The sequence below is a fragment of the Myotis yumanensis genome, unplaced genomic scaffold, assembly GCF_028538775.1.
Source record: "Myotis yumanensis isolate MYYU_CA2020_CCGP unplaced genomic scaffold, mMyoYum1.0.hap1 SCAF_23, whole genome shotgun sequence".
In the NCBI taxonomy this organism is placed as follows: Eukaryota; Metazoa; Chordata; class Mammalia; order Chiroptera; family Vespertilionidae; genus Myotis; species Myotis yumanensis.
The window spans coordinates 645,079-659,764 of NW_027223774.1; the positions used below are offsets into that span (position 1 = coordinate 645,079).

General features: G+C 56.2%; 5 pseudogenes; all 5 read right to left on the reverse strand.

Moving 5' to 3' along the window:
* Nucleotides 1-372: 372 nt before the first annotated feature.
* On the reverse strand, nt 373-1,923 carry LOC139000193 (F-box only protein 31 pseudogene; annotated as a pseudogene).
* A 1,539-nt stretch (nt 1,924-3,462) lies between these two features.
* Nucleotides 3,463-5,013, reverse strand: LOC139000194 (F-box only protein 31 pseudogene; annotated as a pseudogene).
* Nucleotides 5,014-6,551: 1,538 nt separating this feature from the next.
* On the reverse strand, nt 6,552-8,057 carry LOC139000196 (F-box only protein 31 pseudogene; annotated as a pseudogene).
* A 1,544-nt stretch (nt 8,058-9,601) lies between these two features.
* On the reverse strand, nt 9,602-11,160 carry LOC139000197 (F-box only protein 31 pseudogene; annotated as a pseudogene).
* Nucleotides 11,161-13,068: 1,908 nt separating this feature from the next.
* LOC139000198 (F-box only protein 31 pseudogene) lies at nt 13,069-14,628 on the reverse strand (annotated as a pseudogene).
* Nucleotides 14,629-14,686: the final 58 nt, after the last annotated feature.

The window sequence follows — 14,686 nt, forward strand, 5'->3', positions numbered from 1 at the left end:
CTTTCTTTCCCTCTCTCCCCTACTCTCTCTATACATCAAATATCCTCCGGTGAGGATTTGAAAAACAAACAAGGTGGGTAACCTGGTCAGAAGGTGCAATCTTCAAAGTGCATGCAAGCTGCTCCTCCTAAGGGGTCGGGACTGACTGTTTTTTCTTTCTTTCTTTTCAATGTATTTTATTGATTTTCTACAGAGAGGAAGGGAGAGGGGTGTCGACGTAGAAAGGTCCATGAGAGAGAAACATCGATCAGCTTCCCCCTGCACACTCCCCACTGGGGATGTGCCCGCAAGCAAGGTACATGCCCTTGACCGGAATCGAACCCGGGGCCCTTGAGTCCGCAGGCCGACGCTCTATCCGCCGAGCTACACCGGTCAGGGCGAGGAATGAATGGACTTGAGCAGCTCCAGGAAGGCCTGCGGGGATGGTGCCTCCACATTGTGGAAGCTGTTCTGGACTCTGCCGTACAGGACGAAGGATTTCAGCTCCAGCCAGATGAACCCGAAGTGGTTCTCATCGAACAGGATGAAGACTCCAGGGAAGGGCCAGGGCAAGCCATGTAAGGTAACAGTGACCACGCCATAGAAACACGTCCTGCAGGTTCGGGGGTAGTCCTGGTCTCTTGAGCGCACGCCCACAGGCAGAACAAACGGGACAGGCTGCGCCTCCGAAGCTGCAGCCCCGGACCCCGCGACGCTGGGCTGGCCAGGGCTCTGCCCGCCACGGCCCTCGCTTTCCTCAGTCCCGTCTTCTTGCTGCTGCTCCCTGATCACCTGCTCGTGAACCTCCTGGACCACGCGGGAGAGCTCGTTGAAGTCGCGGAAGATCTCGCCCTCTCGCAGCTGGATGCGGCGCATGAGGTGGATCTCTAAGGTCCCGAAGGAGAATCCCGTGATCTTCGTGACCCTGGCGTACTTGCCATGGAAGCTGAGCATGGCGATCATGAGGCCGAAGGGAAGGTTTTTGCTTTGGAAGAGGCCTGGCCTGATGAGGTCGTCCGGGTGGCTGGGCGGGAGGTAGAGGCGGCGGTAGGTCAGCCAGTCATACCTGTGGTCCCCCCGCAGCCCCCGCCCCCATTCCTCCCCAAGCCGCGCAGGTGAACCCTTTCGGTGGTCTCTCTTGTTGCAGTGGGTGCTGAACATGTTCCTCCGAATCTGCAGGTGGCGGCTGTGGGGGCTGCGGTGGCGGCCTTCCATGCACTCCACCGTGGCCGATTGGCCCTCCGTCAGGCGAATTCTGAACGCGGGCTTGAACTGCATCGGGCCGTCCACATGGGTGTTAAGACGAGGCCAGTAGGTCCAACCGGTAATGCCTAAGCTGTCCACCGCTACATAGAGCAGTGTTTTATAGTCCTCAGTATCTTCCTGCCACAATCCCAAAATGTGTCTGTATGGGTGGAACAGCTTCGCATAGACTTCTCGATAAGACGTACCTGTGTTCTCCAGATTCTGCAAGTTTTCACAAAGGCCAAACTCCTCCCGGCAGCGCCGCTTCCAGATGCTGTCGCTGTGCAGGATGCGGTGGAATTTGGTGCAGACCTGGGCCAGGCTGGGCAGCTCCGTGCCGGGGAGCGAGGCGCAGATCTCCACCAGCATCTCCACCGGCAGGTCCAGCAGCGAGCAGTGCGGGGGCGGCCTGGGGCTGGCGATTCCTCCACTCCCCGCCCAGCACCGCGCTGCCCCGTCCGCCTCAAGGTGCTTTTGTGCCGGGGCCGGTTGGCCCTTGGCCGCTGCCAGCTCAGCTGGGCGCTGGCGCTTCTGAGGACACTGCTTGCCCTCGGCCGCTGCCAGCTCAGCTGGGCGCTGGCGCTTCTGAGGACAATGCTTGCCCTTGGCCTTTGCCGTCTCAGCCGGGTCCTGGCGCTTCTGACAACACCCACATCCTCGAGAAGAGCCCAAGCTGCAGGTGCAAGCGCACTCCTCCATGCCTCCACCCTGAACAGCCACAGCAGAATGGGCCGCTGCCTCTCCTCCACACGCTTTTAAGCTGGCTGGGTCCGCCCTAAAGTCCAGCCACGCCCCCAGGGCCTAGCCACGCCCCCTCACAGGGGAGCCAATTGTAGGACTTGAAACCCATACCCATTCACAGTCACCTCCCTTTCCCAGTGCCCCCTCCCTGCCCTCCAGGCGTAGCCCCTGGCAGTCATACGCTGCTTTCTGTAGGGATAAGTCTCCAGGGAGATGCCTATGGGAGGTGCGGGGGCGGGGGGGGGGGGGGGACATTGCACAGAAATGCAGCAAAAAACCAAAAAAAACTCTGATATAGCTACACAATGGAATACTGTATTGCACTGTGGTAAAAAAGATGGAGTTCTTGCCATTTGCAATAGCACGGATGCAACTGGAGAGCGTTATGGGTGAGAAATTCCAGGGGAAATCCATTGTCTCATCACGTGTCTGCATGTATCCGATTGTGGGCTCTCTCCGACCAGCACATAGATGTCAAAGTCTTGTGTTGGGAAGTTCTCTGTACCGCCACCTAGGAATGAACAAAGCTCAGTTGGAGTCTGAGTCAGAGGTGTCCCCCGAGGAAGATGAGCTGGAACTGCTGGCATCTTGATGGCTATTCCTGGAATCTGAGGAGCTGCTGCTTTCTGCCTTTCCCCATGTTCCTTCTTTTCTTCAGATCCCCGTGAGGAATGAGAACAGTCCTCATTTGTCTCTGAAGACGCCAACCCAGGAGCCTGTGGCCCCTGCTGTTAAAAAATAGCCCACAACCTTAGTGCCAAAGCACTAAGCTATGCTTTCTGGAGATAATGTATCTGTCAGATAAGCTTTCATAAGGAATGAGCCCTATTGCTATTGGTCATGAGTTCAATGCTAATAAATAAAAAATAGATATTAACTAAGATGTCTTTATTTATTTTTGTGTGATTAATCACTGTGCTTTAATTATGTTCAACTTGTAACAATGAAATTGGGGGTCACCACCACATGAGGGATTGTATTAAAGGGTCGCAGCATTAGGAAGTTGAGACCACTGGTCTAAGGTTCATTTCGACCTCAATTGCTGGCCCCTACCCAGCCTGGCCCTGTCCGTGATTGGGCAGGAGGCAACCGACTGATGTGTTTCTCTCACATCGATGTTTATTTCTTTCTTTCCCTCTCTCCCCTACTCTCTCTATACATCAAATATCCTCGGGTGAGGATTCAAAAAACAAACAAGGTGGGTAACCGGGTCAGAAGGTGCAATCTTCAAAGTGCATGCAAGCTGCTCCTCCTAAGGGGTCGGGACTGACTGTTTTTTCTTTCTTTCTTTTCAATGTATTTTATTGATTTTCTACAGAGAGGATGGGAGAGGGGTGTCGACGTAGAAACGTCCATGAGAGAGAAACATCGATCAGCTTCCCCCTGCACACTCCCCACTGGGGATGTGCCCGCAAGCAAGGTACATGCCCTTGACCGGAATCGAACCCGGGGACCTTGAGTCCGCAGGCCGACGCTCTGTCCGCTGAGCTACACCGGTCAGGGCGAGGACTGAATGGACTTGAGCAGCTCCAGGAAGGCCTGCGGGGATGGTGCCTCCACATTCTGGAAGCTGTTCTGGACTCTGCCGTACAGGACGAAGGATTTCACCTCCAGCCAGATGAACCCGAAGTGGTTCTCATCGAACAGGATGAAGACTCCAGGGAAGGGCCAGGGCAAGCCATGTAAGGTAGCAGTGACCACGCCATAGCAACACATCCTGCAGGTTCGGGGGTAGTCCTGGTCTCTTGAGCGCACGCCCACAGGCAGAACAAACGGGACAGGCTGCTCCTCCGAAGCTGCAGCCCTGGACTCCGCGACGCTGGGCTGGCCAGGGCTCTGCCCGCCACGGCCCTCGCTTTCCTCAGTCCCGTCTTCTTGCTGCTGCTCCCTGATCACCTGCTCGTGAACCTCCTGGACCACGCGGGAGAGCTCATTGAAGTCGCGGAAGATCTCGCCCTCTTGCAGCCGGATGCGGCGCATGAGGTGGATCTCTAAGGTCCCGAAGGAGAATCCCGTGATCTTCGTGACCCTGGCGTACTTGCCATGGAAGCTGAGCATGGCGATCATGAGGCCGAAGGGAAGGTTTTTGCTTTGGAAGAGGCCTGGCCTGATGAGGTCGTCCGGGTGGCTGGGCGGGAGGTAGAGGCGGCGGTAGGTCAGCCAGTCATACCTGTGGTCCCCCCGCAGCCCCCACCCCCATTCCTCCCTAAGCGGCGCAGGTGAATCCTTTCGGTGGTCTCTCTTGTTGCAGTGGGTGCTGAACATGTTCCTCCGAATCTGCAGGTGGCGGCTGTGGGGCCTGCGGTGGCGGCCTTCCACGCACTCCACCGTGGCCGATTTGCCCTCCGTCAGGCGAATTCTGAACGCGGGCTTGAACTGCATCGGGCCGTCCACATGGGTGTTAAGACGAGGCCAGTAGGTCCAACCCGTAATGCCTAAGCCGTCCGCCGCCGCATAGAGCAGTGTTTTATAGTCCTCGGTATCTTCCTGCCACAATCCCAAAATGTGTCTGTATGGGTGGAACAGCTTCGCATAGACTTCTCGATAAGACGTACCTGTGTTCTCCAGATTCTGCAAGTTTTCACGAAGGCCAAACTCCTCCCGGCAGCGCCGCCTCCAGATGCTGTCGCTGTGCAGGATGCGGTGGAATTTGCTGCAGACCTGGGCCAGGTTGGGCAGCTCCGTGCCGGGGAGCGAGGAGCAGATCTCCACCAGCATCTCCACAGGCAGGTCCAGCAGCGAGCAGTTCGGGGGCGGCCTGGGGCTCGCGATTCCTCCACTCCCCGCCCAGCACCGCGCTGCCCCGTCCGCCTCGAGGTGCTTTTGTGCCGGGGCCGGTTGGCCCTCGGCCGCTGCCAGCTCAGCTGGGCGCTGGCGCTTCTGAGGACACCGCTTGCCCTCGGCCGCTGCCAGCTCAGCTGGGCGCTGGCGCTTCTGAGGACATCGCTTGCCCTTGGCCTTTGCCGTCTCAGCTGGGTCCTGGCGCTTCTGACAACACAGACATCCCCACGAAGAGCCCAAGCCGCAGAGGCAAGCGCACTCCTCCATGCCTCCACGCTGAACAGCCACAGCAGAATGGGCCGCTGCCTCTCCTCCACACGCTTTTAAGCTGGCTGGGTCTGCCCTAAAGTCCAGCCACGCCCCCCCGGGGCCTAGCCACGCCCCCTCAGAGGGGAGCCGATTGTAGGACTTGAAACCCATACCCATTCATAGTCACCTCCCTTTCCAAGTGCCCCCTCCCTGCCCTCCAGGTGTAGCCCCAGACAGTCATACTCTGCTTTCTGTAGGGATAAGCCTCCAGGGAGATGCCTATGGCAGGTGCGAGGGGCAGGGGGGGGGCGGGGAGGGACATTGCACAGAAATGCAGCAAAAAACCAAAAAAACTCTGATATAGCTACACAATGGAATACTGTATTGCACTGTGGTAAAAAAGATGGAGTTCTAGCCATTTGCAATAGCATGGATGGAACTGGAGAGGGTTATGTGTGAGAAATTCCAGGGGAAGTCCATTGTCTCATCACGTGTCTGCATGTATCCGATTGTGGGCTCTCTCCAACCTAACACATAGAAGGCAAAGTCTTGTGTTGGGAAGTTCTCTGTCCCGCCACCTAGGAATGAACAAAGCTCAGTTGGAGTCTGAGTCAGAGGTGTTTTCCAAGGAATATGATCGGGAGCTGCTGGCATCTGGATGGCTATTCCTGGAGTCTGAGGAGCAGGTGCTTTCTGCCTTTCCCCATGTTCCTTCTTTTCTTCAGATCCCCGTGAGGAATGAGAACAGTCCTCATTTGTCTCTGAAGACGCCATCCCAGGAGCCTGTGGACCCTGCTGTTTAAAATAGCCCGCAACCTTAGTGCCAACGCACTAAGCTATGCTTTCTGGAGATAATGTGTCTGTTAGATAAGCTTTCATAAGAAATGAGCCCTATTGCTATTGGTCATGAGTTCAATGTTAATAAATAAAAAACAGATATTAACTAAGATGTCTTTATTTATTTTTTGTGTGATAAATCACTGTGCTTTGATTATGTTCAATTTGTAACAATGAAATTGGGGGTCACCACAACATGAGGAATTGTATTAAAGGGTCGCAGCATTAGGAAGTTGAGACCACTGGTCTAAGGTTCATTTCGACCTCAATTGCTGGCCCCTACCCAGCCTGGCCCTGCTCCGGGCTTGGGCAGGAGGCAACCGACTGATGTGTTTCTTTCACATCGATGTTTATTTCTTTCTTTCCCTCTCTCCCCTACTCTCTCTATACATCAAATATCCTCGGGTGAGGATTCAAAAAACAAACAATGTGGGTAACCTGGTCAGAAGGTGCAATCTTCAAAGTGCATGCAAGCTGCTCCTCCTAAGGGGTCGGGACTGACTGTTTTTTCTTTCTTTCTTTTCAATGTATTTTATTGATTTTCTACAGAGAGGATGGGAGAGGGGTGTCGACGTAGAAACGTCCATGAGAGAGAAACATCGATCAGCTTCCCCCTGCACACTCCCCACTGGGGATGTGCCCGCAAGCAAGGTACATGCCCTTGACCGGAATCGAACCCGGGGCCCTTGAGTCCGCAGGCCGACACTCTATCCGCTGAGCTACACCGGTCCGGGCAAGGACTGAATGGACTTGAGCAGCTCCAGGAAGGCCTGCGGGGATGGTGCCTCCACATTGTGGAAGGTGTTCTGGACTCTGCCGTACAGGACGAAGGATTTGACCTCCAGCCAGATGAACCCGAAGTGGTTCTCATCGAACAGGATGAAGACTCCAGGGAAGCGCCAGGGCAAGCCATGTAAGGTAACAGTGACCACGCCATAGCAACACATCCTGCAGGTTCGGGGGTAGTCCTGGTCTCTTGAGCGCACGCCCACAGGCAGAACAAACGGGACTGGCTGCTCCTCCGAAGCTGCAGCCCTGGACTCCCCGACGCTGGGCTGGCCAGGGCTCTGCCCGCCACGGCCCTCGCTTTCCTCAGTCCCGTCTTCTTGCTGCTGCTCCCTGATCACCTGCTCGTGAACCTCCTGGACCACGCGGGAGAGCTCATTGAAGTCGCGGAAGATCTCGCCCTCTTGCAGCCGGATGCGGCGCATGAGGTGGATCTCTAAGGTCCCGAAGGAGAATCCCGTGATCTTCGTGACCCTGGCGTACTTGCCATGGAAGCTGAGCATGGCGATCATGAGGCCGAAGGGAAGGTTTTTGCTTTGGAAGAGGCCTGGCCTGATGAGGTCGTCCGGGTGGCTAGGCGGGAGGTAGAGGCGGCGGTAGGTCAGGCAGTCATACCTGTGGTCCCCCCGCAGCCCCCGCCCCCATTCCTCCCCAAGCCGCGCAGGTGAATCCTTTCGGTGGTCTCTCTTGTTGCAGTGGGTGCTGAACATGTTCCTCCGAATCTGCAGGTGGCGGCTGTGGGGCCTGCGGTGGCGGCCTTCCACGCACTCCACCGTGGCCGATTTGCCCTCCGTCAGGCGAATTCTGAACGCGGGCTTGAACTGCATCGGGCCGTCGACATCGGTGTTAAGACGAGGCCAGTAGGTCCAACCCGTAATGCCTAAGCCGTCCGCCGCCGCATAGAGCAGTGTTTTATAGTCCTCAGTATCTTCCTGCCACAATCCCAAAATGTGTCTGTATGGGTGGAACAGCTTCGCATAGACTTCTCGATAAGACGTACCTGTGTTCTCCAGATTCTGCAAGTTTTCACGAAGGCCAAACTCCTCCCGGCAGCGCCGCCTCCAGATGCTGTCGCTGTGCAGGATGCGGTGGAATTTGCTGCAGACCTGGGCCAGGTTGGGCAGCTCCGTGCCGGGGAGCGAGGTGCAGATCTCCACCAGCATCTCCACCGGCAGGTCCAGCAGCGAGCAGTGCGGGGGCGGCCTGGGGCTCGCGATTCCTCCACTCCCCGCCCAGCACCGCGCTGCCCCGTACGCCTCGAGGTGCTTTTGTGCCGGGGCCGGTTGGCCCTCGGCCGCTGCCAGCTCAGCTGGGCGCTGGCGCTTCTGAGGACATCGCTTGCCCTTGGCCTTTGCCGTCTCAGCTGGGCGCTGGCGCTTCTGACAACACCGACATCCCCGCGAAGAGCCCAAGCCGCAGAGGCAAGCGCACTCCTCCATGCCTCCACGCTGAACAGCCACAGCAGAATGGGCCGCTGCCTCTCCTCCACACGCTTTTAAGCTGGCTGGGTCCGCCCTAAAGTCCAGCCACGCCCCCCAGGGCCTAGCCACGCCCCCTCAGAGGGGAGCCGATTGTAGGACTTGAAACCCATACCAATTCATAGTCACCTCCCTTTCCCAGTGCCCCCTCCCTGCCCTCTAGGCCTAGCCCCAGACAGTCATACTCTGCTTTCCCTAGGGATAAGCCTCCAGGGAGATGCCTATGGAGGGTAGTGGGGTGGCGGGGGGGGGGGGGGGGGGGGGGCGACATTGCACGGAAATGCAGTAAAAAAACAAAACAAACTCTGGTATAGCTACAGATTGGAATATTGTGCTGCACTGTGGTAAAAAAGAAGGAGTTCTTGCCATTTGCAACAGCATGGATGGAACTGGAGAGCGTTATGTTTGAGAAATTCCAGGGGAAGTCCATTGTCTCATCACATGTCTGCATGTATCCGATTGTGGGCTCTCTCTGACCTAACACATAGATGCCAAAGTCTTGTGTTGGGAAGTTCTGTGTCCCACCACCTAGGAATGAACAAAGCTCAGTTGGAGTCTGAGTCAGAGGTGTCCCCGAGGAAGACGAGCTGGAACTGCTGGCATCTTGATGGCTATTCCTGGAATCTGAGGAGCTGCTGCTTTCTGCCTTTCCCCATGTTCCTTCTTTTCTTCAGATCCCCATGAGGAATGAGAACAGTCCTCATTTGTCTCTGAAGAGGCCAACCCAGGAGCCTGTGGCCCCTGCTGTTAAAAAATAGCCCACAACCTTAGTGCCAAAGCACTAAGCTATGCTTTCTGGAGATAATGTGTCTGTTAGATAAGCTTTCATAAGGAATGAGCCCTATTGCTATTGGTCATGAGTTCAATGCTAATAAATAAAAAATAGATATTAACTAAGATGTCTTTATTTATTTTTGTGTGATTAATCACTGTGCTTTAATTATGTTCAATTCGTAACAATGAAATTGGGGCTCACCACAACATGAAGAATTGTATTAAAGAGGCTCAGCATTAGGAAGGCTGAGACCACTGCTCTAAGGTTTATTTGGACCTCAATTGCTGGCCCCTACCCAGCCTGGCCCTGTCCGTGATTGGGCAGGAGGCAACCGACTGATGTGTTTCTCTCACATCGATGTTTATTTCTTTCTTTCCCTCTCTCCCCTACTCTCTCTATACATCAAATATCCTCGGGTGAGGATTCAAAAAACAAACAAGGTGGGTAACCGGGTCAGAAGGTGCAATCTTCAAAGTGCATGCAAGCTGCTCCTCCTAAGGGGTCGGGACTGACTGTTTTTTCTTTCTTTCTTTTCAATGTATTTTATTGATTTTCTACAGAGAGGATGGGAGAGGGGTCGAGACCTAGAAACGTCCATGAGAGAGAAACATCGATCAGCTTCCCCCTGCACACTCCCCACTGGGGATGTGCCCGCAAGCAAGGTACATGCCCTTGACCGGAATTGAACCTGGGGCCCTTGAGTCCGCAGGCCGACGCTCTATCCGCTGAGCTACACCCGTCCGGGCAAGGACTGAATGGACTTGAGCAGCTCCAGGAAGGCCTGCGGGGATGGTGCCTCCACATTGTGGAAGGTGTTCTGGACTCTGCCGTACAGGACGAAGGATTTCAGCTCCAGCCAGATGAACCCGAAGTGGTTCTCCTCGAACAGGATGAAGACTCCAGGGAAGCGCCAGGGCAAGCCATGTAAGGTAACAGTGACCACGCCATAGCAACACATCCTGCAGGTCCGGGGGTAGTCCTCGTCTCTTGAGCGCACGCCCACAGGCAGAACAAACGGGACAGGCTGCTCCTCCGAAGCTGCAGCCCCGGACCCCGCGACGCTGGGCTGGCCAGGGCTCTGCCCGCCACGGCCCTCGCTTTCCTCAGTCCCGTCTTCTTGCTGCTGCTCCCTGATCACCTGCTCGTGAACCTCCTGGACCACGCGGGAGAGCTCGTTGAAGTCGCGGAAGATCTCGCCCTCTCGCAGCGGGATGCGGCGCATGAGGTGGATCTCTAAGGTCCCGAAGGAGAATCCCGTGATCTTCGTGACCCTGGCGTACTTGCCATGGAAGCTGAGCATGGCGATCATGAGGCCGAAGGGAAGGTTTTTGCTTTGGAAGAGGCCTGGCCTGATGAGGTCGTCCGGGTGGCTGGGCGGGAGGTAGAGGCGGCGGTAGGTTAGCCAGTCATACCTGTGGTCCCCCCGCATCCCCGCCCCCATTCCTCCCCAAGCCGCGCAGGTGAATCCTTTCGGTGGTCTCTCTTGTTGCAGTGGGTGCTGAACATGTTCCTCCGAATCTGCAGGTGGCGGCTGTGGGGCCTGCGGTGGCGGCCTTCCATGCACTCCACCGTGGCCGATTGGCCCTCTGTCAGGCGAATTCTGAACGCGGGCTTGAACTGCATCGGGCCGTCGACATTGGTGTTAAGACGAGGCCCGTACGTCCAACCGGTAATGCCTAAGCCGTCCACCGCTACATACAGCAGTGTTTTATAGTCCTCAGTATCTTCCTGCCACAATCCCAAAATGTGTCTGTATGGGTGGAACAGCTTCGCATAGACTTCTCGATAAGACGTACCTGTGTTCTCCAGATTCTGCAAGTTTTCACAAAGGCCAAACTCCTCCCGGCAGCGCCGCCTCCAGATGCTGTCGCTGTGCAGGATGCGGTGGAATTTGGTGCAGACCTGGGCCAGGCTGGGCAGCTCCGTGCCGGGGAGCGAGGTGCAGATCTCCACCAGCATCTCCACTGGCAGGTCCAGCAGGGAGCAGTGCGGGGGCGGCCTGGGGCTCGAGATTCCTCCACTCCCCGCCCAGCACCGCGCTGCCCTGTCTGCCTCGAGGTGCTTTTCTGCCGGGGCCTGTTGACCCTGGGCCACTGCCAGCTCAGCTGGGCGCTGGCGCTTCTGAGGACACCGCTTGCCCTCGGCCGCTGCCAGCTCAGCTGGGCGCTGGCGCTTCTGAGGACACCGCTTGCCCTCGGCCTTTGCCGTCTCAGCCGGGTCCTGGCGCTTCTGACAACACCGACATCCCCGCGAAGAGCCCAAGCCGCAGAGGCAAGCGCACTCCTCCATGCCTCCACGCTGAACAGCCACAGCAGAATGGGCCGCTGCTCCTCCTCCACACGCTTTTAAGCTGGCTGGGTCCGCCCTAAAGTCCAGCCACGCCCCCCAGTGCCTAGCCACGCCCCCTCAGAGGGGAGCCAATTGTAGGACTTGAAACCCATACCCATTCATAGTCACCTCCCTTTCCCAGTGCCCCCTCCCTGCCCTCCAGGTGTAGCCCCAGACAGTCATACTCTGCTTTCTGTAGGGATAAGCCTCCAGGGAGATGCCTATGGGAGGTGCGGGGGGCAGGGGGGGGCGGGGAGGGACATTGCACAGAAATGCAGTAAAAAAACAAAAAAACCTCTGATATAGCTACACAATGGAATACTGTACTGCACTGTGGTAAAAAAGAAGCAGTTCTTGCCATTTGCAACAGCATGGATGGAACTGGAGAGGGTTATGTGTGAGAAATTCCAGGGGAAGTCCATTGTCTCATCACGTGTCTGCATGTATCCGATTGTGGGCTCTCTCCGACCTCACACATAGATGCCAAAGACTTGTGTTGGGAAGTTCTCTGTCCCGCCACCTAGGAATGAAGAAAGCTCAGTTGGAATCTGAGTCAGAGGTGTCCCCCGAGGAAGACGAGCTGGAACTGCTGGCATCTTGATGGCTATTCCAGGAGTCTGAGGAGCTGCTGCTTCCTGCCTTTCCCCCATGTTCCTTCTTTTTGTACTGGGCTGCATATCAGGGCGTGCTGTGCCGTATGTTCCTGGAGCAGACAGATGGGAGGGTACTGACATCGGGTCAGGCCTTGGGATATGGTCTCATGGTCCCTCCTCAATATATACTGTGTTCTCTGTCCCCGGAAAACATAGATAGGAAGGTGAAAATGCTGTGCTGTGTCGGGAACAAATTGCTTAAGCAGGACTTTGTAACTTTGTAGTTTTTGCAAATAAATTGCTGTAACTCTTGCAGTCAGCTGCTGCAGTTCAAAGCAAAGGCTGAACTGCAGACAGCTGGCCAGCTTAATAAAGGTTCCTAAATTAAAATTCGGAGTCGGTGGTCTATCTCGCTGAGTCAACCCATAACATTTTTCTTCAGATCCCATTGAGGAATGATAACAGTCCTCATTTGTCTCTGAAGACGCCATCCCAGGAGCCTGTGGCCCCTGTCTTTAAAATAGCCCGCAACCTTACTGCCAATGCACTAAGCTATGCTTTCTGGAGATAATGTATCTGTTAGATAAGCTTTCATAAAGAATGAGCCCTATTGCTATTGGCCGTGAGTTCAGTGTTAATAAATAAAAAATAGATACTAACTAAGATGTCTTTATTTATTTATTTTTGTGTGATTACTCACTGTGCTTTAATTATGTTCAACTTGTAACAATGAAATTGGGGGTCACCACAACATGAGGGATTGTATTAAAGGGTCGCAGCATTAGGAAGTTGAGACCACTGGTCTAAGGTTCATTTCGACCTCAATTGCTGGCCCCTACCCAGCCTGGCCCTGCTCCGGGCTTGGGCAGGAGGCAACCGACTGATGTGTTTCTCTCACATCGATGTTTATTTCTTTCTTTCCCTCCCTCCCCTACTCTCTCTATACATCAAATATCCTCGGGTGAGGATTCAAAAAACAAACAATGTGGGTAACCTGGTCAGAAGGTGCAATCTTCAAAGTGCATGCAAGCTGCTCCTCCTAAGGGGTCGGGACTGACTGTTTTTTTCTTTCTTTCTTTTCAATATATTTTATTGATTTTCTACAGAGAGGATGGGAGAGGGGTGTCGACGTAGAAACGTCCATGAGAGAGAAACATCGATCAGCTTCCCCCTGCACACTCCCCACTGGGGATGTGCCCGCAAGCAAGGTACATGCCCTTGACCGGAATCGAACCCGGGGCCCTTGAGTCCGCAGGCCGACGCTCTATCCGCTGAGCTACACCGGTCCGGGCAAGGACTGAATGGACTTGAGCAGCTCCAGGAAGGCCTGCGGGGATGGTGCCTCCACATTGTGGAAGGTGTTCTGGACTCTGCCGTACAGGACGAAGGATTTGACCTCCAGCCAGATGAACCCGAAGTGGTTCTCCTCGAACAGGATGAAGACTCCAGGGAAGGGCCAGGGCAAGCCATGTAAGGTAGCAGTGACCACGCCATAGCAACACATCCTGCAGGTTCGGGGGTAGTCCTCGTCTCTTGAGCGCACGCCCACAGGCAGAACAAACGGGACAGGCTGCTCCTCCGAAGCTGCAGCCCCGGACCCCGCGACGCTGGGCTGGCCAGGGCTCTGCCCGCCATGGCCCTCGCTTTCCTCAGTCCCGTCTTCTTGCTGCTGCTCCCTGATCACCTGCTCGTGAACCTCCTGGACCACGCGGGAGAGCTCGTTGAAGTCGCGGAAGATCTCGCCCTCTCGCAGCGGGATGCGGCGCATGAGGTGGATCTCTAAGGTCCCGAAGGAGAATCCCGTGATCTTCGTGACCCTGGCGTACTTGCCATGGAAGCTGAGCATGGCGATCATGAGGCCGAAGGGAAGGTTTTTGCTTTGGAAGAGGCCTGGCCTGATGAGGTCGTCCGGGTGGCTGGGCGGGAGGTAGAGGCGGCGGTAGGTCAGCCAGTCATACCTTTGGTTCCCCCGCAGCCCCCGCCCCCATTCCTCCCCAAGCCGCGCAGGTGAATCCTTTCGGTGGTCTCTCTTGTTGCAGTGGGTGCTGAACATGTTCCTCCGAATCTGCAGGTGGCGGCGGTGGGGCCTGCGGTGGCGGCCTTCCACGCACTCCACCGTGGCCGATTGGCCCTCCGTCAGGCGAATTCTGAACGCGGGCTTGAACTGCATCGGGCCGTCCACATGGGTGTTAAGACGAGGCCAGTAGGTCCAACCCGTAATGCCTAAGCCGTCCGCCGCCGCATAGAGCAGTGTTTTATAGTCCTCAGTATCTTCCTGCCACAATCCCAGAATGTGTCTGTATGGGTGGAACAGCTTCGCATAGACTTCTCGATAAGACGTACCTGTGTTCTCCAGATTCTGCAAGTTTTCACAAAGGCCGTACTCCTCCCGGCAGCGCCGCCTCCAGATGCTGTCGCTGTGCAGGATGCGGTGGAATTTGGTGCAGACCTGGGCCAGGTTGGGCAGCTCCGTGCCCGGGAGCGAGGAGCAGATCTCCACCAGCATCTCCACAGGCAGGTCCAGCAGGGAGCAGTGCGGGGGCGGCCTGGGGCTCGCGATTCCTCCACTCCCCGCCCAGCACCGCGCTGCCCCGTCCGCCTCGAGGTGCTTTTGTGCCGGGGCCGGTTGGCCCTCGGCGGCTGCCTTCTCAGCTGGGCGCTGGCGCTTCTGAGGACACCGGTTGCCCTCGGCCGCTGCCAGCTCAGCTGGGCGCTGGCGCTTCTGAGGACATCGCTTGCCCTTGGCCTTTGCCGTCTCAGCTGGGTCCTGGCGCTTCTGACAACACAGACATCCCCACGAAGAGCCCAAGCCGCAGAGGCAAGCGCACTCCTCCATGCCTCCACGCTGAACGGCCACAGCAGAATGGGCCGCTGCCTCTCCTCCACACGCTTTT